Source organism: Macaca thibetana, chromosome 14 (genome assembly GCF_024542745.1).
Source record: "Macaca thibetana thibetana isolate TM-01 chromosome 14, ASM2454274v1, whole genome shotgun sequence".
Classification (NCBI taxonomy): domain Eukaryota; kingdom Metazoa; phylum Chordata; class Mammalia; order Primates; family Cercopithecidae; genus Macaca; species Macaca thibetana.
The window spans coordinates 5,288,926-5,310,922 of NC_065591.1; the positions used below are offsets into that span (position 1 = coordinate 5,288,926).

Here is a 21,997-nt window from a genome sequence, read left to right on the forward strand (position 1 = left end):
GGTGGGGGTTGCAGATTTCGAGAATTTTGCCAGCCAAGGCAACAACTTCGGGCTTTATGTAAGGCAGAGTCAATGTCAGATCTGCAGGTTTAAAAGGGGCCTCTGGCTCCTTGGTGGGAAATGGACCAGAGCAGAGCAAGACTGGAGGCTGGCGGCCAGCGAGGAGGCAGTTGGTTGGTCCTAGTGAGGACAGGCAGTGGCCTGGACCTGGGCAAGGGGAGGAGAGAAGAAAAGTTTGACAGACTCAAGGGCTCCAGTGAAATGTCAAAGGAGCCAATTTTGCAGATGAATCGCCCATAGGAAGTGATAGAGAGGGCGGTGGCAAAGATTCTATTTTGGAGAAACGAGTGGATGAAGAATATGGGAGAGGAAGGTTTTGGGTAAAAATGTGCATTACTCATGTCTGGTCATGGCATAGTAACTGGAGCTATACGCACTCAGAAGACTGGACAGAGTACAGAAGGCCAACACTGTATCCCTGACAGAACAAGCTTGCAATCCCCAAAAGAAGAAGAAAAAAGCATGAGCTGAGCCCCATGATCTTCCTGGATCTGTGACTGGGGATGAGTTCGCATCATGGTGCAGTGAGCTGGGATCCACATTGAACACAGTGGCCCTCACACTGCGTACAGAGAGGGCAGAGACTAGAGTCTGGAATAGCTGAATGTGTTGGTCCATTGCTTTACTATAAAGGAATACCTGAGAGTGGGTAATTTATAAAGAAAAGAGGTTTAATTGGCTCACAGCTCTGCTGGGTGTACAGGAAGTATAGTGCTGGAATCTGCTTCTGGTGAGGGCCTCAGGAGGGTCATGGTGGAAGGTGAAGTGGGAGCAGGTACATCACATGGCAAGAGCAGGAGCAAGAGAGAGAGGGGGCGGGTGCCACACACTTTTAAACAAGATCTCACGTGAATTCAGTCATTACTAAGGGGATGGCACTAAGTTATTCATGAAGGATCCACCCCCATGACCCTAGCACCAGGCCCCACCTCAAACACTGGGGATTGCATTTCAACATGAGATTAGTAGGGTACAAACATTCAGCCTGTATCACTGAAGCACCTAGAATCTTCAAGGCAGGGCCTTGGAAAAGAGGGAGCTGCATGGGGGAAGGAGGACGAAGTCCAGCTGAGGGGCCCTGGGTGCTGGTGAGACCACCTCAGGCTTAATGAAGAATGGCTCCTCTAATGTTGAGAGTGGAACAGAGATTCCAGATGTCAAGCAGTGCTCGGGGACTTTGGAGTTCTTTCCTAACCAGAGTTCAGAGACCTCATTAACACCCCAGGCATCTACCTGCAAGGCCAGAAAAGCCTCATCTTAGTAATCAGGACCACACTTTTGAGTAAAGCCTGCTGTAGATCTTCCCTAACAAACCCTTTAGAACTAAGCCTCAAAAAGATTTGCTATTGGAGCTGGATTCTCACCAAGTTGAGAGAAACTTGGGAAACACATTAGGCTTCCCACAGATCTGCCATAACAAATAATAAGACCAAGACTACACAAGCTCAAGTAATCCACCAGTAATTGAAATGCCTCCTGGAATAAAAATCAACCCTTTCCAGAGTAGGATATCAGAATCCAGAGTTTCTGCAACTTGTCACCCACAAGGTCCAAAATATAATCCAACAATTATCAAACACACAAAGAAACAGGAAAATGTGACTCATAGTCAAAAGGAAAACCAGAAACAGTCTGTAGAAACCAATTCTGACATAGCCTGAATAACAGATTTGGCAGAAAAATCATTCAAAGCAGCAATAATAAATATGTCCAAAAAAGTTAGAGAAAAATATGCTTGACAAAGTAATGGAAAATATGATTGTCATAAGGGAGCAGATAAGGAATCTAAGCAGAGAAACAAAAACTACAATCAAAAGAACCAAATGGAAATTCTAGAACTGAAAATAACAACTGAAATGAAAAAGTCACTGAATGAGATAATGAATTCCTTAGTTTGACACCACCATGATGTCTGTAGGGTATCCAAACAGAAACATTAACACATACAGTGGAAGATATGGCTCTGAAATCTAGGAGGGAGACCGGGCTGGGGAGAGGTCTGCAAGTCATCAGTACAGAGGTAAGAATGGAGGAATTCATGCAGGAAGCCTGTGGACATTGGTGGGATCCTCACTTCAGCCTATGCCCCATTGGGGAGGTAAAACCAAACAACCAAGCAAACAAACAAACAAAATACTGATCCCTAGAGAGGTTATGTGACTGCAAACAATACCCTTTCAATCCCATCCCTCAGAGGGCTCCATCTCCCAAGCAAAGCCTCAGTCAACCTTGCCCCTCAGGATCCCCACCTACTAATTACAAGCTCCTCATGGAGCACAGAGGTGCCTTAGGGGATGTTCTCTGCCAATTAGAGCCACTTTGGGAAAGCTACCGTGAATTGGGCTACTTCCACCTCCTCCCATTCTTGCAAAATGTGCTCTATAATCTTGCATGATTCTAAAACCAGTGAGGCCTTCACAATGCCCCATGCCCCTAGGCTCCGGAACCTCAGCAGAGGAGTGTGGGGGGCGGGTGGCAGCTGTCAGGAGCTGCTCTTGGCAACCCAGGTCCCAGGGCCTGTTGGAACAAGGAACAGGAGCAGGGCTGCTGAGATGGGGTGATAAACTCCCCATCAGAGGAGAGGTAATTGTTAACAGCAGTCTTTATCAGAGCTCTCACCTGTACAGGCACCGTGCTGAGCTTGTTACATCAATCATCATAACATCCCGAGGAGGTGGAAAGTTCCATTTTCCATGTGACAACATGGAGACCTAAAGAAGTTAAGTGACTAACATAAGGATGAGAGAGAAAGTGGTAGGACTAGGATTCAAACCTAGGTCTCTCTGACTCCAGAGTCCGTGTGTTTCACCTCTAGACTCTGAGACTAGATGTGTGTCCAGCTGTTCTTCAAGCCAATTTCTTCCAGAGTCCGTGGAAATGGCTGGAAATAGCTCACTGTCATGGTGGAGGAGCCTGCTGATGGAGGAAATAACCCACTATCACAGCCACCATCATCAGAAACAACAACTCTATCACCATAGCAATTGGTGGTAGGATCACTTGAGCCTGGGAGTCAAGGCTCCAGTGAGTCTCAGCAGAGGAGTAGGGGGTGGGTGGCAGCTAGGGTTAGAGTGAGGGTTACGGTTATGGTTAGGGTTAGGCTGGTTCAGTTGCTGAGGTCAAACTCCTGGGAAGCATCCTTCTCCCCCACAGCCAGTTTATAAATCAACTCTGTTGTCTGTACCTTCAAACACATCCTGAACCTGCCCCATCTCCCCAGCTGCACCACTACCTTCTCTAGCCTGGTCCATGGTGATGCCTTCTCACTGCCTCCTGGTTTCCCCTCATGTGCCATTCTGTGTAGCCCCGTGGAGTAGCCACAGTGATCCTTTACAGAACTCAGACCATTCCTTCTCCTGTTTAACACCCTACTGTGCCTTCCAACCTACACAGAACAAAATCCATGCCTCTGGCCATGGCCTACAAGGTCCTGTGTGATCTGCCCTGTCCTGTTTTTCTACTGCAGTTTCAGGCCACAGTTCCCTCTCTTGTTCCACTCCAAGTACTCAAACCTTTTTACATTATTGAACAAGTCCAACTTTGCTGCTGCCTCAGGACCAGTGCACTTAACTGTCCTCACGTCTTCCCCAGATCTTCATACAGCTGACGCTTGCCATTCGGGTCTCAGTTCCAATGTTACTCTCTCATCGAGTCTCTCTGACACCCCTAACTAAAGTTCTCCCCAGTAAGTTTCAGGCAGTCATCACCCTTAAAATATTTTGTTTGAGCTTTATTTGCATGTTTCCTAGCTTCTCAACTAGATGCCAAGCTCCATGAGGTCATAGATTGTATCTTGTTCCCTGTGGTATCCCCAGTACCTCGTACAATATCTGGCACAAACAGACACTCAGAAACACTGATCAGGTAAATTAATTTGGGTTGATCTACACAGTCTCAAAGTTCCTGGTCCTATTGTTTAATCAGAATCTAAAGATTCTGGTTGTATTGTTTAACTTTCCACGTATTCATCTACTCATCTGTCCATCATCCACACATCCAATCGTCCGTCCATCACCCATCATCCATTCATCTAACCATTATCCATCCATCCATCAATCCATCCATCCATCCATCCATCCGTCCATCCATCCATCCATCCATCCATCCATCCATCCATCCATCCCTCCATCCATCCATCCATCCATCCATCCATATACTTATCCTTCCATGCATCCTTCTAACCATACACATACACCTACATACCCATCCATCCAACCATTCTTAGCACCCACTCTGTGCTTGGTGCTGAAGACCCAAGTTTAACTAGGACATGAAATCTACCCTAGAGAAACTCTCAGCCTTGTCCTCCTATTCCCTCTGTTCCCTATACTGTGAGCTGCTCCAGGTAGGAACTGCACTAACCTTGTAGGCAGATGCAGGCAAAGTCCTAGGAGGCTGCTTCTGTTTGTAGATAGGTCTATATCCTCCTGGGACTAGATTTAGACCTTCACCTCTTTCTTCTGTGCCCTGGTCACTGTTGGCTGACCCCTGGGGCAGAGCCAACAAATGTATCCAGCTCTGAGGCTCCAGATATAAGGGATTTGAGGAGAAGACTCTGCCCCATCCTGAAGAGTAAGCTGAAGCATTTCAAAATTCAGAATGAAGTTCTGAGGGCCTGATGTGTGGTGTGATCTTTGTGCTACAAGACGAGAGGAAGGAGCAAGATAATGCCTGGGGTAGGAAAGAAGTCTTCCTTGAGGAGTTAGGGTTAGAGGTGGACCCAAAGGAAGGGGGCCTGGGGAGGAGGAGTAAGGGTGAGAAGTATGATGCAGAGGCAGGGATAAGTGTAGTATGTATGTGGGCTGCTGGTGGGGAAGCACAATACTAGTACCCAATGAACTCCTACTCATCCTTCCACACCCAGTCCGAATGACTCCACTTGAGAAGGCTTTCCTAAACTGCCCACTCCCATCCTCCCATTCTCTTCAGACAGAGAGAATAATGATGGAAACGGTGATGCTAAAAATAATCATAACAGTTACTTAGCACCTTCCATGCCAGGCACAGTAACAAATACCTTGTGTCTATTATCTCCTCTAACACTGTAGCAGTTCACCATTGCACCACCTTATCCCCACTTTTCAGATGAGAGACTGAGGCTTAGGGTGAGTGGCTGGGTTTACATCTTCTTAACTATAGAAGTTTCCTGTCCCATCAGGGGGATTTATTTGTCTTCTGTCTCCCCTGCCTCCACTGCTCATATATACAAACTGAAAGTGTCTATGTATGCCCAACAGGGCAGAGACAATTTGATTATTTTCTGGGTCTTTGGAGGCCAGTAGAAGAGGTGTCCTAGTGCAAACCTTTTATGAATGTTGGATGGTTGGAAGGATGGATGGTTGAGTAGATGAATGGATAGATGGATGGATGGATGAATTAGTGGATGGATGAATGGATGGATGGATGGATGGATGGATGGATGGATGGATGGATGGATAGATGTACTAGTAGATGGATGGGTCCAAGGAGGGATGGATGGATGGATGGATGGATGGGTGCGTGGAAGGGTGGATGGATGGATGAATGGATTGACGGATGGGTGGATGGGTGGGTGGATGGATGGATGGGCGAATGAGTGGGTGGATGGATGGATGGATGGATGGATGGATGGATGGATGGATGTGTGGGTGGATGGATGGATGTGTGGGTGGATGGATGGATGTGTGGGTGGATGAGTGGGCGGATGGATGGGTGGATGGATGGATAAATGGATGGATGGATGGATGGATGTGTGGGTGGATGGATGGATGTGTGGATGGATGGGTGGATGGATGGATAAATGGATGGATGGATGGATGGATGGATGGATGGATGGATGGATGGATGGATGTGTGGATGGATGGGTGGATGGATGGATAAATGGATGGATGGATGGATGGATGGATGGATGGATGGATGGATGGATGGGTGGGTGGATGGATGGATGTGTGGGTGGATGGATGGGTGGATGGGTGGGTGGATGGATGGATGGATGGATGGATGGATGGATGGATGTTGGATGGGTGGATGGATGGATGGATGGATGGATGGATGGATGGATGGATGGATGTGTGGGTGGATGGATGGATGGGTGGGTGGATGGATGGATGGATGGATGGATGGATGGATGGATGGATGGATGTGTGGGTGGATGGATGGATGGATGGATGGATGGATGGATGGATGGATGGATGGATGTGTGGGTGGATGGATGGATGTGTGGGTGGATGAGTGGGTGGATGGGTGTGTAGGTGGCATATAGAAGCCCTCCCATCTCTCTGAAGTTGTTGGTTTTGTGGTGCCTCAGTGTGGCCCATATCAAGACAGCTTCTTGACTGTGCCAGAGCTGAGCAACGGCCCTGGAGGCCAGGCCCAGCCCCTCCCATCTTCCCCACACACACTTCTCTCTCTTTCATGGTCATTCCCCAATTTGGCCTCACATCCCATCATCCTGTTTAGGGGCTCAGCTTTCTGGGGGATGCCCCCTAAACCAAACCTTCATGGCCTCCCACCCACTTGCAGATGCTGCTGGCTTTGACCTCCCCCTCCTCAGCTTCCCCAGTCTAGCTCCTGACCCGGCCCCCACACCTCCCCAGAGCCAGCTCCTCTCCCCGCAGCTGTCCACACTTACAAAGCCGGGACTGTTCGATAAGGCCGTGCCAGCTGGAACAAGACACTTCCCGTCTGACGGGAGGTTCTGCATGGAGCCTGTGGGCAGCTGTCAGCGCGGGGGGCACAGGACCGGATCTGGAGGCTGCTCAGGGCCAGCGCCTCCCTTGGCCGCCTCAAGAGGGGCTGTGCTGGGCCTGGCCCAGGGTCCCAGAAAGGACTTCCCAGACTGGGGCACCTGGAGTGGGGGCTTTAGCCTCCTGAACCCTCTGGGGCCCTCATACTCCTGTCCCTTTGGGATGCACAGGGGCAGCCTCCACACTAGAGCCTGGGAACCGATGACATTTGTTTGTTCTGCCCCAGGGGTCAGCCCACAGTGACCAGGGCACAGAAGGAAGAGGTGAAGGCTGCCCGGCATGGTCACTTGCAAGCCAGGGTGGGCCACCAGGGAGGCCAGAGCAGAGGTAATGGCCAAGAGCAGCCCCAGAAGGAGGCTGCTGCATCCCTTCTAGAAAAATCATCTGCTGGACGTCTTTAGGGCAGCTGAGAAAGTCACTCCTCCAGCCCTTTCTGCTTGTTCAAAGTCCACGAGGCTTTCTGCCTGGAGGATTGTGTGACTTATGGGAAAGTGTGAACAGGAGACGGAGGACGGCTCAGTAAGGGCTGGCAACTCTCCGTGTGGGTCACTCTGCAGGTGGCTGGACCGAGACGGAGCTGGGTTCTAGTCCTGAACATTCTTGTGCTGGGAAAGTCCCTGGTTTCAGGGGCTTTCTGTGTCCCTGCTGTGAAATGGGTATGCTGACTCACAGGCTTGCCACTAGGCCTTCCACAGCTATTTCTTGAGCACCTAGTACATGCCAGGCATGGGGACACAGGCCCGAGTCCCAGCCCTCATAGAGGCTGCATTCCCACAGCCAGCCTGCACCCCCGGGCCTAGCCTACCCGGAGCTGTGCACCAGGCCTGGCCCCAGCCTGGCAGAGTCCCTGCCTTCCCTGCCTTCTCTTCCTTCTCTGGCTCTGACTCCTTCTATAAGGCTCTAATTACATCCTGGGAGAAACAATTAGAATGAAACGATGGGTTTTTTTTTTCTCCCCCCTGCCCCACCCCAGGCTGGGCCTGTTTAATAACTTAATTAAATAAACAGAATTATAATTATAATGTTAATATTTCCTTTATGTAATGCCGGCACATTCTGCTGGAAAAAGCTTCTCTTGGGAATGGGAGCATCCCACAGCCCCCAGCACCTCCCCAGTCCGAGGCTGGCTGCCCACCGGCCTCCCTGCTGGTGCCTCAGCCTGAAGCCCACCCGGTTCTGGGACTCAGCAGAGTTGGCAGGAAACCAGCCGGGGGGGAAACAGCCGCGTTCTCTCCTTCCTGAGTGTTTACAGTCGAGCTCAAACCACACGATGAAAATTACTCTGAAGCTCCTAATTGCACATTTCCTTCCTCTAACCATTTTCTTTTGACAGTTGACTTTGAAAACGTTTACCACTTAATTCTCCCGAGGCGGGATGGAGGGAGAAGGAAGGAGGCTGCCCTGCTAGTGAGAGCTAGCCTCCCTGGACGGGCCAGCTTGGAGCAGGCATCCAGGCAGGGTCCCTGGGGTCCCAGGCTGGGGGGAATCTTGCCTCTCCTCACGTCGTCACTAGCTAGGTGACCTGGAGCAAGTCAATACTGCTTCCTTGAGTCTCATTTCCTCGTCTGTAAAATAAGATGAAGAATATTCGCTTTGCAAAGTAATGCTGTGAGATCAGCCAGCACTTTGTAGGTGCTCAACAAATGTTAGGTTCCTTCCTCCTGGCTTCTGGGAATAACACGTTCTGCCTGAAGGCAGAATTCTCCCAGCTCTTATTTCCTCTGCACGGTGTGGTGTGGAGAAGTTCAGAGCAGCGGCCTGGGATCACACACCACCTTGGCCTCCACCTAGCAGAGCAGTGGGGTCTGGGAAAGCAGCTTGCTTTTTGTGACTCAGTTTCCAGGTCTGTAGGAAGGAACAGTGTTAGTGCCTACATCACTGGGTCACCTGGAGGATTCTGTGACTTATGGGAAAGTGTGAACAGGAGGCAGAGGACAGCTCAGTGAGGGCTGGCAACTATCCGTGTGGGTCACTCTGCAGGTGGTTGGACCGAGAGAGAGTTGGGTTCTAGTCCCGGACACTCTTGTGCTGGGAAAGTCCCTGGTTTCAGGGGATTTCTGTGTCCCTGCCGTGAAATGGGTACGCTGACTCACAGGCTTGCCACAAAGCATGGGGAGACAGTGGGCACGAGGTCTCAGTGGGAGGCCAATGGCAGGGAGCAGCCACAGTCCTGTCCCAAAGCTAGGAGCCCAAGGGGCCTTCATCCCAGAGGCAATGAAAGGTGGGGGCTGTAGTGTCAATAGAGACACCTGTCGGTACTAGAGCCACAGTCAGTGGAAGGGAGCACTCGGCATGGCCAAGAGCGAGCCTGGGACCTCCATGCTCACCCTGCTCAGCGGCAGCCAGGATCCCCCCGGCCCAGGACTCCCCTCTACCCCCATCCATGCCTGGGGTCTGGAGCAGGTGGCCTGGCTTTGTCCCCCTCACTGTGTGGCCTTGAGCAAGTGACTGAACCCTTCTGAGCTTCCACCTCCACGTCTGCAACCTGGGACTAATCTGGGTTACTGGGAGGATTGGCAAGTTAATACATAACCCAGGGTCTGGTACACAGTAGGCACTCACTGAATGTCAGCATAATGTCCAAAACTGTTATTCATTCCTTCTCAAGTTCTGTGCCAGCCCTGAATGGTCCTGGAGCTGACAGAGAGAGAACAGCCCCTGGCACTTGCATCCAGGCCGAGTCAGGACCTGGTTTCTCCACCTGCATGTCCTCTCCCACGCCTACGACCCGGACACCCATGTCTCGAGACCCAGTTCTAATGTACCGTCCTCTTGGAGGCTTTCTCCAGGCTTCCTTTCAACATTATACTCGTGCCAGGGGCCCACGGGGCTCAGATCCCTGAAGTGCAGGGACAATGGACTTACCTCTGTGGCCCCAACGCCATCATCCTAGTCTTTTCCCACATGCCGTGGGAGGACACAAGGAGATTGGGAGAGGCTGGGCTGAGAGCCAAAACGAGACTTAGAAGCCCTCACGCCAGTATGCAAAGAGCCCACATTGGCTGGACAGGGGCCACCTACTTGTACAGTGCAGAGCCAAAGGCAGACGGGAACATAGAGACGGCGGTGGAGATATGGAGGAGACAGATTTGAGAGTCGTGGAAGGAGGTTATGATGATGGAATGAAGAAGAAGAATCTAAGAGCCTGATTCAAGAGATACAAGGGACAGGAATCCCCAGAAGGATGTGTGACACCCGCGTGTGAGGCTTGGCCCCCTTCCATGAGATGGGGACGGCCCGTGGAGGACCAGGATAGGGGCAGGGAGGCCATCCTGCTTGGTTTAGGCCATGTTTGGTTAGGCGCATTTGAGATGAGGGTCATCTCAAATGTTCCTCCTCTCTTCATGGGATCACACAGAGAGCCACAGGCAGAGCTGGGACAAGGACCTGGTCTCCCTCTGCCCCTCACGTGAGTCTAAGACTCTTTCCAGCCCTCCCTGTGGTTTTCCAAGAGGACACCGAGTGGACAGAGTCCAAAGAGAAATGTTCCCTTGAAAACACACATCCTCTCAGCTGTTTTCCTCTAGAATCATCAGCAAGAGCCCAAAATCCATACATTGTTTTCTGGTGAAAAATAATAGCAATCCTGTCTTGATTGCCAAGTCTGTGAAACCACAAGCAGCAGACAGAGGACCCCTGGAGCGTTCCCAGTGAACCAGGTGCCAGCAGCCCCCTGTGGACCTGAGGGCAGGTGCTGTGGGCGGGAGGGCCTGCTAGAGGCTGGCTGGGCCTGGAGTGGAGGCCACAGCCCTCTCTCCTCCAGACACTCGCTTCTGGAGGGGCCTTGCCCCCTCCATGCTGAAGTCACTATGTGAACACTAGGACCCCCAGATCTTTTTCTCTGGCCAAGATCTCCCCTGAATCCGGAGCTGCTATGCCAGCAGCCCAAGGCTTCTGCCTCACCCGTGGGAGTCTCATAAGCAGCTCAACCTCAGTGCACTGCAAAAGGAACCCACCTCTTGGCTTGGATGGCTTGGACAATTTGGGCAGCGTGTGATCCTCGTGAGAGGAACCCAGGTCCCTCTCCTGCTTCCAGCTGGCCCAGCTGCAAACCTGGGGACACACTGAGACCTGGGTCACTGAGCTACATAGAGTGTCCCTCCTTGAGCTCTCATATCTGCCCGTGCCTCCCGCCCCACACTGGCTTCTGTCCAGGTAGCTGCCACCACCCCTGACTCACCTGGCAGTCTTCCCTCCTCCTATCAGAAAAGGGGTCTTTCAAACAGGACCCTGACAATGCCATCTCCTGCTCCAGTGCACTTCAGGCCACTCCCAGTGGCCCATCAGAACCCCGACACACCCCTCCGCCTCCTCCAGGCCCTGCTTGGGGGCCCCACAGCCACCCACCCCCACAGGACCTCCAATCAGGCCCAAGGCAGTCATTGCCAAATCTGCCCCGACCTGCATGTCAGCCATGTTTGCAAGTGCTGTTCCCCCTCTCAGAATGGTCTTCCCACTCCCAGACCCTAGGGGAAGCTGAGTTACCCCCTGCCCCATCATAGCCCAGGAACCTCTTCCCTGGGAGGCACCTCCATTCCCTCCTCCCAGGGCATCCCTGGAGCAGCTCATATCCCAGGTGCTGCCTGGCGGGCTCCACTTCCCGTGCTAGGCGGCACACTGTGCACGGAAGCCAGTGGGAGCCTTTGAAAAACTGGATCTTACAGTCACATCCAGCTGGGTTCAGACCCACAGGAGCAAGAGCCCAGCAACCTCAAGCGGACCTCATGGCTGCAGCTTCTGTACATACATAGTGTAGGAGATGGCATGACCCAGCCCACAGGGCTGCTCCTGCCTTCACACAACACGGCTTGTTGGCATTCCTGTGCTGTGCCAGGCATGGTTGTAGGAGTGAGGTGAGAGCAGGGAATGCACAGCCCAAATCCCTGCCACTCAGAAGCTGGCCTGCTCACGGACAGAGGTCCAGCGTGTCAGATGGTGCCAAGTGCTCCAAAATACTGGGGGGAGGCAACTATAAATAGGGGGCCAGGGGAGGCTCACTGTGCAGGCCTTCATTTGAGCAAAAACTTGAAGAAGAGGAAGAAGCAAATCACATGGGTGTCTGGGAAAGAGTGTCACAGGCAGAGGGCCCAGCCAGGGCAAAGGCCTGGGGTATCAGCTGCCCACAGAGTATGAGCAGCCGCAGGGAGGCCAGAGTGGCTGGAGCGGAGGAACAAGGTCGGGAGAGGCGAGACGAGGTTGGAAGGCGCAGGCCTGCGGCGGACTTTGCTGTCTCGTCTGAGACGAACCCTTGGAGGGTGAGCAGAGGAAGGGCAGAGCTGAGGCTCGGATGTTAACAGATCGCGGGCCATGGAGATGCCTCTGCAATAAGCCAGGGCAGCTCAGACCAGAGACGACTGGGGCGGTGGCAGGGACTGGTCAGGTTCCGAATGCCACGTGGATGGGGTGGGGACAGCACACGCTTTGCAGTGCTCCTGGCACAAGCTGTGCACTCAGGTGTGAGAGGAGTTTGGCCAAAAACTGACTAAAATAATGAATCCACAAGACATGGTAACGAGGACCACGGCCAAGGCACAGAAGGTGTGGGAGACCCTCTTCCTGGCCAGGACAATATGTGTGGACCTCCTGGAAGAGATAACCTCTGAGCTGGGAGAGGGAAGACGGCTTGGACAATTTGGGGAGCTTGTGATCGCCATGAGAGGAACCAGAGGAAGCTTCCTATCCTGCCTCCTGCTTTGGCCAGTCCCAACCCCTCCTGGGCCTGGTTGGGCAGGACCCGGAGCCCCCCAAGGGGCCAGGGTGAAAGGAACAGCGAAGGTGGGCTGGGAGTCTCTCGGTGGTTAGCACAAGACCTGCAGCAGCATCTCCCCAAACCCGAGAGCTGGCCCCAGCTCTGGCCCCAGTGCTCATCTGGCTGTTCTGCCACCCGCATGGACTGCAGGGATAACTTGGGCCCCAGAATAACAGGTACAGGTCTGCCCCAGCACACCCTGGGGTGTAGAGAAGACAAGCCAGCTCCCTGAGCCTCAGTTTCCCCATCTAGAAAACGAGGGTATTGTGTTACATCTAAGCACGGAGGACCCCTCCTGCTCAGCCTCGTTAGGGTTCTGTGGGAGCTGGCACTGTCTTCCAGCAAAGCCCCCATCCTCACCTGCTGTGGTGCCCAGAATTGCTACACAGCTACTCTGCTTGGCACATGAAGACCCCTGTTGTCTCCATCAAATTGCAAATGTGTGACCTTCAACGAGCAGCCCGTTCATGTCCCAGTCCTTTTCCTGGCACTGGTCCTGCCTGGTCCTTTGGCACTGACCAAAAACAGTGGGAAGGGGAAAGCAAGTCATAAGTTTTGAGGTTGGGGCCAAGGAAGGGTGATGTGAGGGAGCCCTGCACTGCCCTAGATAAGACTCACCGTGAACAGCAAGGGCAGCGTGTGGTATTGACGGACTGCCCTCTGCCCACTGTGTTGTGCTGGGCACCATGGAGCACTTCAGCAAGTATCCCCTGCATGGCAACCACTGGTCACTGCACCTCACAAAGGATGGAATCAAGGCTCAGAGGGGCCGCTCCTGCACAGGAGGAGGGGAGGGGACACTGGACCCCAGTGGGAGGACATGAAGGCATTGGGGGTCCTGGAAGGACCTCAGTCTTTACTTCCCCATTACTACCTGCTCTGTTTTCAGTCTGATTCTTTCTTCTTCAGGGCAAACATAGGCTGTAATAACTTGGGCATTCAGGTGACTTGGGAAATCCTGCCAGGGTTCCCAAGACAAGAGCTAGGTTCTTTTTGCTCTTGGGGACCCTAGTCTGCATCATGAGGCAGGTACACAGGGCCTCAGGAGTATTGGGGAATGGAGGGAGTAGAGATGGCCCTTATCTTGGTCGGCCAATGGTCACTGGGGCTTAGGCTGCTGAACATGGTGGGGGGCAGGCACTTTGCAAATAGAAATGGATCTTTGGGGGCCAGACCCAAAGTTGGCTGGGAGACATGGCCTGTTGGCCTGGCCAAGGGAGCCCACTGTGAGGAGCTAGGGGCCCACTGGTTTCTGAACCAGTGCGTTCTCACTCAACTGGCTGCTTTTATGAGCCCTGGACTCTGCAGCCAATTTCCTGGCAGCAAAGCGAAGGGGCATCCCCAAGTCACCTGCCAGCATCCTGCGCCCACTGGTGTGGTGGGAAGGAAGGAGACCCGAGCTTCTGGCCATTTCCACAGCACCCAACTCTGTGCCTGTGGGTCAGGCCCCTTACTACTCAGGGCCTCGATGTTCTCCATATCTGTTACTGGGGTCTTTCCGGAAAGGAGAGAGCGTCCACATGGACTAACATCTATGAGAACTGAGAAGGCTCTGGGGACGTGTTGCCATGAGTCCAGCTTTCTGCCATGTGTGTTTTTCTGGGCAAGGTCCACACTGGGAGGTCTCTGGGGGCAGTACTGGGAACGAGAACATTCGAGATCTCTCCTGCCACCCCCGTCCCCCCGTGTGACTATGCACATGCCCCAGAGCCTCCCCACACCTCCAGCTGCCCGTCTGTTAGACGTGATCCTGCCCCGTCTCTGCCCTGAGCGTCGCAGAGCTCGGTTTTATGTGGAACTGTGGAAGTCGTCTGCAGCTTCTGCTTGAGGCCTGGCTGTCCCCGACTTTCAAGAGGGCCACTTCCTTATAAAATAGGCGGTATCATCCAAGCTCTCCCACTACGCCCACTGCCCTGCGTCCATCCTGGATCTTAGCTTATTTATATTAGCTCACATGTGTTAGCTCATTTAATTCTTTTATTTTTTATTATTTACTTATTTATTTTGAGACAGAGTCTTGCTCTGTCGCCCAGGCTGGAGTGCAATGGCGTGATCTTGGGTCACTACCACCTCCTCCTCCCAGGTTCAAGTGATTCTCCTGCCTCAGCCTCCCGAGTAGCTGGGACTGCAGGCACTCACCACCACCCCCGGCTAATGTTTGTAATTTTAGTAGAGACGGGGTTTCACCATGTTGGCCAGGCTGGTCTCGAACTCCTGACCTCAAGTGATCTGCCACAACCATGTAGAGGGGATTATTATTATTCTCGTCATGTCCATGCTACAGAGGAAGAAACTGAAGATCAGCAAGGTGACCAAGGACATGTAGCTAGAAAGCCTGAGCTCAGAACCCGCGCTCTTAATGAAGGTACCACACTGCCTGCCTTCTGATGAAGGCCCAGAGGGGCAAAGGAACCTTGGAAGGTCACACAGCAAACTACTGACTGTATACAAACCCAGGATTCCTGACTCCCAGGCCTCTGTTCTTGCACCCACATACTCCAGGCCCTCCATTTATTCCGGGGATAATATGAGCAGGTTCTTCATGGGAGAGAGGCATGAAGGAAATTTCTCCTGCAATGAGGCACTTGTGAGATTCCTGCGAGAGATTAATAAAATCTTATCAAAGAGCACAGTGATTCCTGCCAGCCCACCCTGTCAATCAGGAATCGGCAGAACTATAATTTCTATCAAACTATAATTAGCTGAATTTCCTTTTGTAATCTTGGGAATCCGAACTGACTGCAGCCTATCATTGGAGCCGTGGGATAATGATCAGCTGCTTCTCATACAAAAAGGTTAGGAGTCAAAATGCCCTACGGGTCCCTTTGATGTTTAAAGAGGAATCATTAATGCAAAGACACGAAAAAATTAGTGGAATTTCAAATACAAAACAAATGTAGCCTTGTTGGGATCCAGAGTTTCATGGAGGGGGGGATGCTTGCCAGGCTGCTAAACCAGGATGGCTTCCTGGCCACAGCCAGCCCCTCCTTGGACAAGTGCCACAGAGCGGGTGAGGAGTGGGGTTAGTATTTCTCTAGGGCCAGCATGGTGCCAGGTAAACAGTGCATACAAGAAGGAAGTGGAGAATGAATGAGTAGATGAATGAATGAATGAAGTGGGAGGGCTTGGTGTTTTGTTCCTACGCCTGAGCCTTTGCCATCTGTCATTCTATCTGGAATACCTTCCCCTCTTTCTGACTCTCGGCCTGGGGAATCTGCTGCTCAGCCCTCAAGATTCACCTCAAACACCGCTTCCTTCAGGAAGACTTCCTGGATTTCCTCCCCAACTTGGCTGCTCCCTCCTCAAGCTCCCGGGGCCTTAGTCTGCAGGTCCTTTATGGTGTTTATCAGACTTTGTGTGTCCTTCCTCCATCAGGGAATCTCTAGGGAAGACCTTGTGTGCCCCACCTCTGTGTCCCCAGAGCTGAGGGGTATCAGAAAATGGATATTAAGATCACAGATCATAAATCCGCCCTTGACCCCGTCCCCCAGTCCCTCCTTAACCTGGCAGGCACAGCATCCTTTCAGCAGCCTGAGTCGGACCCATCCTTCCCCCGCTCCCCGATTCATTCAAGTGAAAGACAAAGGCCTTAAAAAGTCATGCAAGGGTGGGACCAATAAACCTGTCCTTTGAGAGGAAAAGGGAGCCCCGTAAGAATCACACTAGAGCACATGGGGCCATCCCAGAAAACGGGTGCCATGTCAGCCTCCCTGGGCAGTTGTGCAGGATCCAACCGCTTCCCAGATTTGGTCCCTTCTGCCGTCCTCCCTACTGCTCCACAGAGGGGTGCGCCATCCAGACACCCCCCATCCCCGCTCACCCTGCCCCTCCTGATCCCATCCAAAGCCCTTCTCAGAGAGCACCCTCTTCCCTCACTCTCCTTTCTCTTTCCCGCGGTTCTGATTGCCTCCATAGCAGGCCAGGCCATGTGACTATGGTTACTGCCTGTCTTCCGTCTCCCCTCAGCAGACCCCCTTGGACAGGGACCCAAGTCCATTTCATTGACATAAATCCTCAGTGCAGAGTGGTGCCTGCCACAGAAGGCTTGACCAGGGTTAGCGGGTGAGGAAATGAATGAAAAGGACAGGGTGTTCAGTGGTGCTGGCTTCTTGTGTCCCAAGTTCCTGCCATGGCAAATTCAGAGGCTGATGTATGGGCCTCATGGACCCTGAGACCACCAGCCCCAGCCTGGCCCTGGGCCCCGTGCCGGGTTCCCAGCAGCTGCCCTACCTGGCACCTACTGCACGCGGACCAGGCTACTACCCGGGCCTCTCTCTTCCCACCCCTGGGAGCCCAGCACTCAGGGGTCACCACCCTGGGTCCCTAAGCTCTTAGTGTAGCCCAGGCTTCCAGCTGGAGAGAGGCTCACCTCCCAGACCCAGAATTGTGTTCCTGGTGGCATCTGATGCCAGGACTCAGGACCTGCCAGAGGTGAGCCCTGCAGGTCAAAGGGCTGTAGGACACCCCTGGCCCCAGGAGGGACAGAGGAGCACCAGATGCCCACGCAAGTCACCAGAGGCATTGCCTGGTGGCACCCCGGCTACAGACGAGGACACAGAGGCCTGGAGCTGTGCATGGCCCACCCCACACCACACAGCAGGGAAGCGCTGGGACAGACACAGAGCAGGGCTGCCCACTCCAGAGCTGGCCTGGTTCACTGCAAAGGGACCACAGGCCTCTGCAGGAGAGCCTAGCCTGGGTGTGGCTGCTGAGGAATCAGGCAAGGGGGGCAGGTGAGTCACTCTCGTCTCCTCATCCCAGTGAATCTCAGTGAGCTGAGGGGCCCAGTGTTCCTCCAAATGACTGCTAAGGGGCCTCAAGGAGACAGGCACCTAGCCCTCCCATCTGCAGGGGATCCAGCCCAGTGAGGTCAGAGAGCTCCCGGGCTGGAAGGGACTCAGAGGGCGTCCACACCTTCCCGGAGGTCATCTTGCCCAGCCCTCTCTCCCTGCCAAGGGCCCATCAGGCAGGCCTGAGTGCCCTCCACACCCTTGGCAACTGCCCAGTGAGATTTCAGGGAGGTGGCCTCAGGGGCAGACACTGTATGAATGAAGGAATGTGTGGTAGGAGGTGACAGTGGTGACTCAGGGTGACTCAGCTGGAGCCTGCCAAGGGCCTGCTGAGCAGCTGTCTGCAGCCACAGTGGCCCCCAGCCTGCCCACCCTGCAGCAGGGGCCAGCTCCCCTTTCCCCAGGGCCCATCTCTCCTGCTGGCTTCGTGCCCAGACATTTAGAAACTGGTGGGGAAGAGGGTGCATGGCAGGTGCCTGCGCTGAGCCTGGGAATGGAGTGAGGGAAGGCCTGTGAGCAGAAGAGAGAGGTAGGGGTGCTGCCCCTCCTCCTAGGAAAATCTGGAGACTCCACCATAGAGGCCCATCTCATCCAGTAAATCCTCATAATCCACACGGGAAACCAAGACCAGGAGGGCAGAAGACTCGACATAGTCATGGGGCTGACAAGGCTGAACCAAGAAAATGACCCTAGCCAAATCATTGGTCTTCTAGTTGGTGGAGGACGCGGACATCGTGCTGTGCATGCCAAGGCTCCATCTGTAAAGCCAAGCGAGTCCCATCACGGTCTCTGCTAGAAGCGACGCACATTGCCCATATGCCTGACATGACCCAGGTGCTTATTTCACTTTCTACCAATCCCCTGTACCATCTATCCACTATCTATCTGTCCATGCATTCATCCATCTGTCCACATCCACACATTTATCCATCATTGATCAATCCATCCTTCCATCTGTTCATCCCTCCATCCGTTCTTCCATCTGTTCATCCCTCCATCCGTCCTTCCATCCATTTATTTATCTTACACCTTTTGATCCATCCATCCTTCCACCCTTCCATCCATCCATCCATCCATCCATCCATCCATCCATCCATCCATCATCCCTGCGTTCATTCATCCCTTATCCATCCACCCATCCCTTCATCCATCCACCCAGTCATCCATCTTCCTTTAGACCATCCACACATTCATTTATCCATTTATCCTTCCACATCTCCGTCTGCAATTCATACCCTTCAGTTAGTGGATAATTCATCCATCAATTCCTTATTCATTAAACAAGCCCTAGGAAGCCTTGACAGGGTAGCCAGTCCTGTGACTTCCCCCTGACCCCCAGCCTTCCACACCCTACTCCCTCCTCTCCAGCCATCAAGCCCTGCTCATCCCAGCAGGCCACAGTGACTCAGACACGCATGGTCCATGACTTTCAGAAGCTCATAGTCTCAAGGGACAGACAGGAGCTGAACCCAGAAAATGCTAAACCAGGCGGAACGGCCAATGCCTCCACCCCTCTCTGTCTCCAGGATGGTGGAGTCCTTAGTACTGTTCCTGCTGCTGGTGGTCTTTGCTCCTCACCTGCTGGGGATAGGGAGGACCCGAGCTCCTCATTCTCGTACCAGCTGACTTGGGGAGAGGGGTCGATGCTGAGGGGAGGAGGACTGGGACGGCAGAGAATGAGCAGTGCCTGCCACTTCCTGCCTGGCCTGAGCTTGGCTCCCAGTGCTTCTAGGAGTGGTCTGTGGACCTGCCCAGTGCTTTGAGATCCCTGGAAAAGAGGGAATTCCGGAGGAGCAGCTCAGCCTCATAAAACTGAAATGGGTTGCGTTCTTCCTGTTGTGTTTTTATCATCATCATGACACCGTAGAGCTTTTGCATTTCAAAGTGCCTTGCCCCTGTGACGGTTTCATCCCCATAGCAGCCATGGCCAGAGGGTCAGGGAGGGTGGCGAGAGACCCCTGGACCACAGTTCGGATGACTCTGCGAGCACCTACTGCATGACCTTGGGCAGAACTTGCCTCTCAGGTCTCAGTTTCCTCAACTGCCGAAGGAGAGACAACGCCTCCTCGCAGGGGCAGCACCAGGGTGAAATGAGACCCTGGATCGGAGACCCCAAAGCAGTGCCATGTGGATTGTGCTGAACGAAGCTGTGGTCAGCCGGACGGGGCCAGCCGAGCACACAGGCCTGCAGGGCTTCCTCATCATCCTCCATAAAATGTCCAAGCCGCTCAGCCTGGCTGACCCCCTGGCCTGGCCTCCGTCCCCGCTCCACACCACCCAGACCCTCCACACAGTCCTCTCCAGCTCCGACACACCAGGGGCTCTCCTGCACTCAAGCCGTGCACACACTGTCTCTCTGCCTTCAGACCCCTCCCTGCCTCTCCTCCCAGCCAGTCCCTTCCCCTGCCTGGTATCTCATCCTTCCGGCTCCGCTCGGATGCCCCCCACCCCAGGGAGGCTTCTGTGATGCCCAGATTGTGTGTCCTCCCCTCCTCTGCATCTCCCCTGCTAAGGGGAAGTGGCACTGGGCATCCTTAACATGGCACGTGGCATTGGGCATCCTTACTGTCCAGGACTGCTGTTCTGTCTCCACCACCAGATTGGCAGCGTGGGAGGGGGGGAAACCACATCAAAGTCACCAATGTGCCCAGAGGGTCAGGGGGGCCTGGCACTGAGGGACCACAGGATCATCTGACGCGTGGAGAACGAATGATGCCCACGTGACCCCGGGCTCCCTGTGGACACCTGGAAGCTACTCGTAGGAGGAGATACGAGGTTGGATTTAGAAGCCTGTGCCCCAACAGGCGTAGTTTTCTTCCCAGCCCCTTCTCTTCCCTCCACCTTGGATCCACCCCAGACTGAGAGGTGGGAACCACAAAGGGAGCTGGACCAGTCAGCAGAGGCCATCCTCCCTGGGCCTCCCAGCTCTGTGCTGAAACAAGGATGGGTCAGTGGAGCCAAGGGAAGCACCAAGGTGCTCATGCCCAGCCCTCAGCTCCTATAGAATCCTGGGTTTGAGGCTCTGCGCCAGGCCCCTGTCGGGGTGAGCTGGGAGGCACCGTGGGAGACAGAAGCACAGTGTCGGGAAAGGGGGGTCCTGACGGAGGCCTTGGGGTGGACAAACTCAAGCCTCTCAAACCCCAGGAGCACCCTCACTGGCCCCTGCAAACTTGCGAACACCCTGTGAACTGGCTGCAGGGCTGGGAGCCGTGCAGCCCGGGCAGGACACAGGAAGCGGGCGGGTCGTGTTTTTGTGAATGAAACTGCAACCCGGCTTCCTCCGGGTCTCCACGCCCTGCCGGCCTCGCTTGACCACTCCGTAACCTCAGGCGAAGCGCTGGCAGAAAGGGGGAACTTCAAAACGAAAGTGTGAGTCAGACAGGAGAAGGAAATGGAGAGAGAAATTCTTGTTTCACAGAGGCCTCACATGAGACCTGACCTGGGCTGGAACTGCAGCCTGGCCCCCAGCAGCCCCAGTCCCAGGGACGTCCACCTGCAGCCTTGGCCTGCTCGCCACGCCGGGCCCCCAGCCCCTCCAACACCATCTGGACAGGGAGGGGCCACCCACACCCCATCTGGGGCCCTCGACAAAGACGGCTGCAGAGAGTTCCCTGACAGTCATTTCCCATTGATCCCAGGAATGTTGAGTGAGCACCAACTGTGTGAACAGCCTTGTGCTGTGAACAAGACAAGCAGGGCCCTGCCTTCATGGAGCAGACAGTTCATGCTGGGGGCCGTTAACATGGGGAGCAAGGTGAACAGAGTTTGGGTTGTTCCTTGTGCTACTATGGAGGTCAGTAGGTTGCTGTGACGGACTGGCAGGATGTACCTGGGAGGAGGTGGCACACAGCTGGGCTCAGAAGGAGGAGATGGGACCCCCACAAAGAGCAGAGTGACGTGCATGCCAGGTGGCAGGGAGGGCGGCCCGGGGAAGCAGCTCAGGATGTTCTAGGAACTCCAGAGATCGTTGCGACGGAAGTACAAGGAATGAGGGAGCCAAAGATGAGAAGGAAGCGGGGCACGTGGGGTGTTGGGGGTGGCTCGCAAAGCCCCCATTACCTTCTGAGCCCAGAGCTTGGGCAGGGCTTGTGACCAGACAGAAAGGAAGATTGCTGAACACTGGGGGTTCCTGCCTTGCAGACAGTCAGCTTTGGGGAAGTCACAGGTCCGTCTCCCTTGGATTAGACAGGAAAGCCCCTCCATCCTGGGTGTCTGGGGTAGGGGAGTGAGGCAGGGCTGCTCACCCAGCCGCCTGCCTGGGACCCCCAAGCTTCCTCTTAACCCCCAACTCCCCTCCCAGACAGGTTCTTCACCTCTCCCTCCTTGCTTGGAACGAATGGATTCTGCTGTCCCTTTAAAGGGACCTGAGTCAGAGAGTTAAGAATGAAACTGACTCATGGTGGAAGGGGTGGTCACCAGCTGGCCAGGCGCCAGGACTGCGGCGGGAGAGGAAGCCAGGCGACCGCAGCTGCCTGTGTGTGCTCTGCTGCAAAGGGCAGAAACCACAAAACCCCATTTGAAATTCCGCCGTGCAGCACGTCTTGTGTAATGAGGTTACCCCCTCATAATGGGGGCATTCAGGGACCACACGGGCCTGGGGGCTGGGGGCCTGCCCCCCAGGGCCAGCTGATGCTGATGTCATCTTCAGTCAGGAGTACCCCCTCCCTTGATTA

The 21,997-nt window shown here is 53.9% G+C and overlaps 1 protein-coding gene across 7 annotated transcripts in view; it reads left to right on the forward strand.

The window, feature by feature from the left end:
• MRPL21 (mitochondrial ribosomal protein L21) overlaps nt 1–21,997 on the forward strand; it is a 1,021,966-nt gene that overhangs the window by 616,439 nt on the left and 383,530 nt on the right. The gene's annotated exons all lie outside the window — the stretch shown is intronic.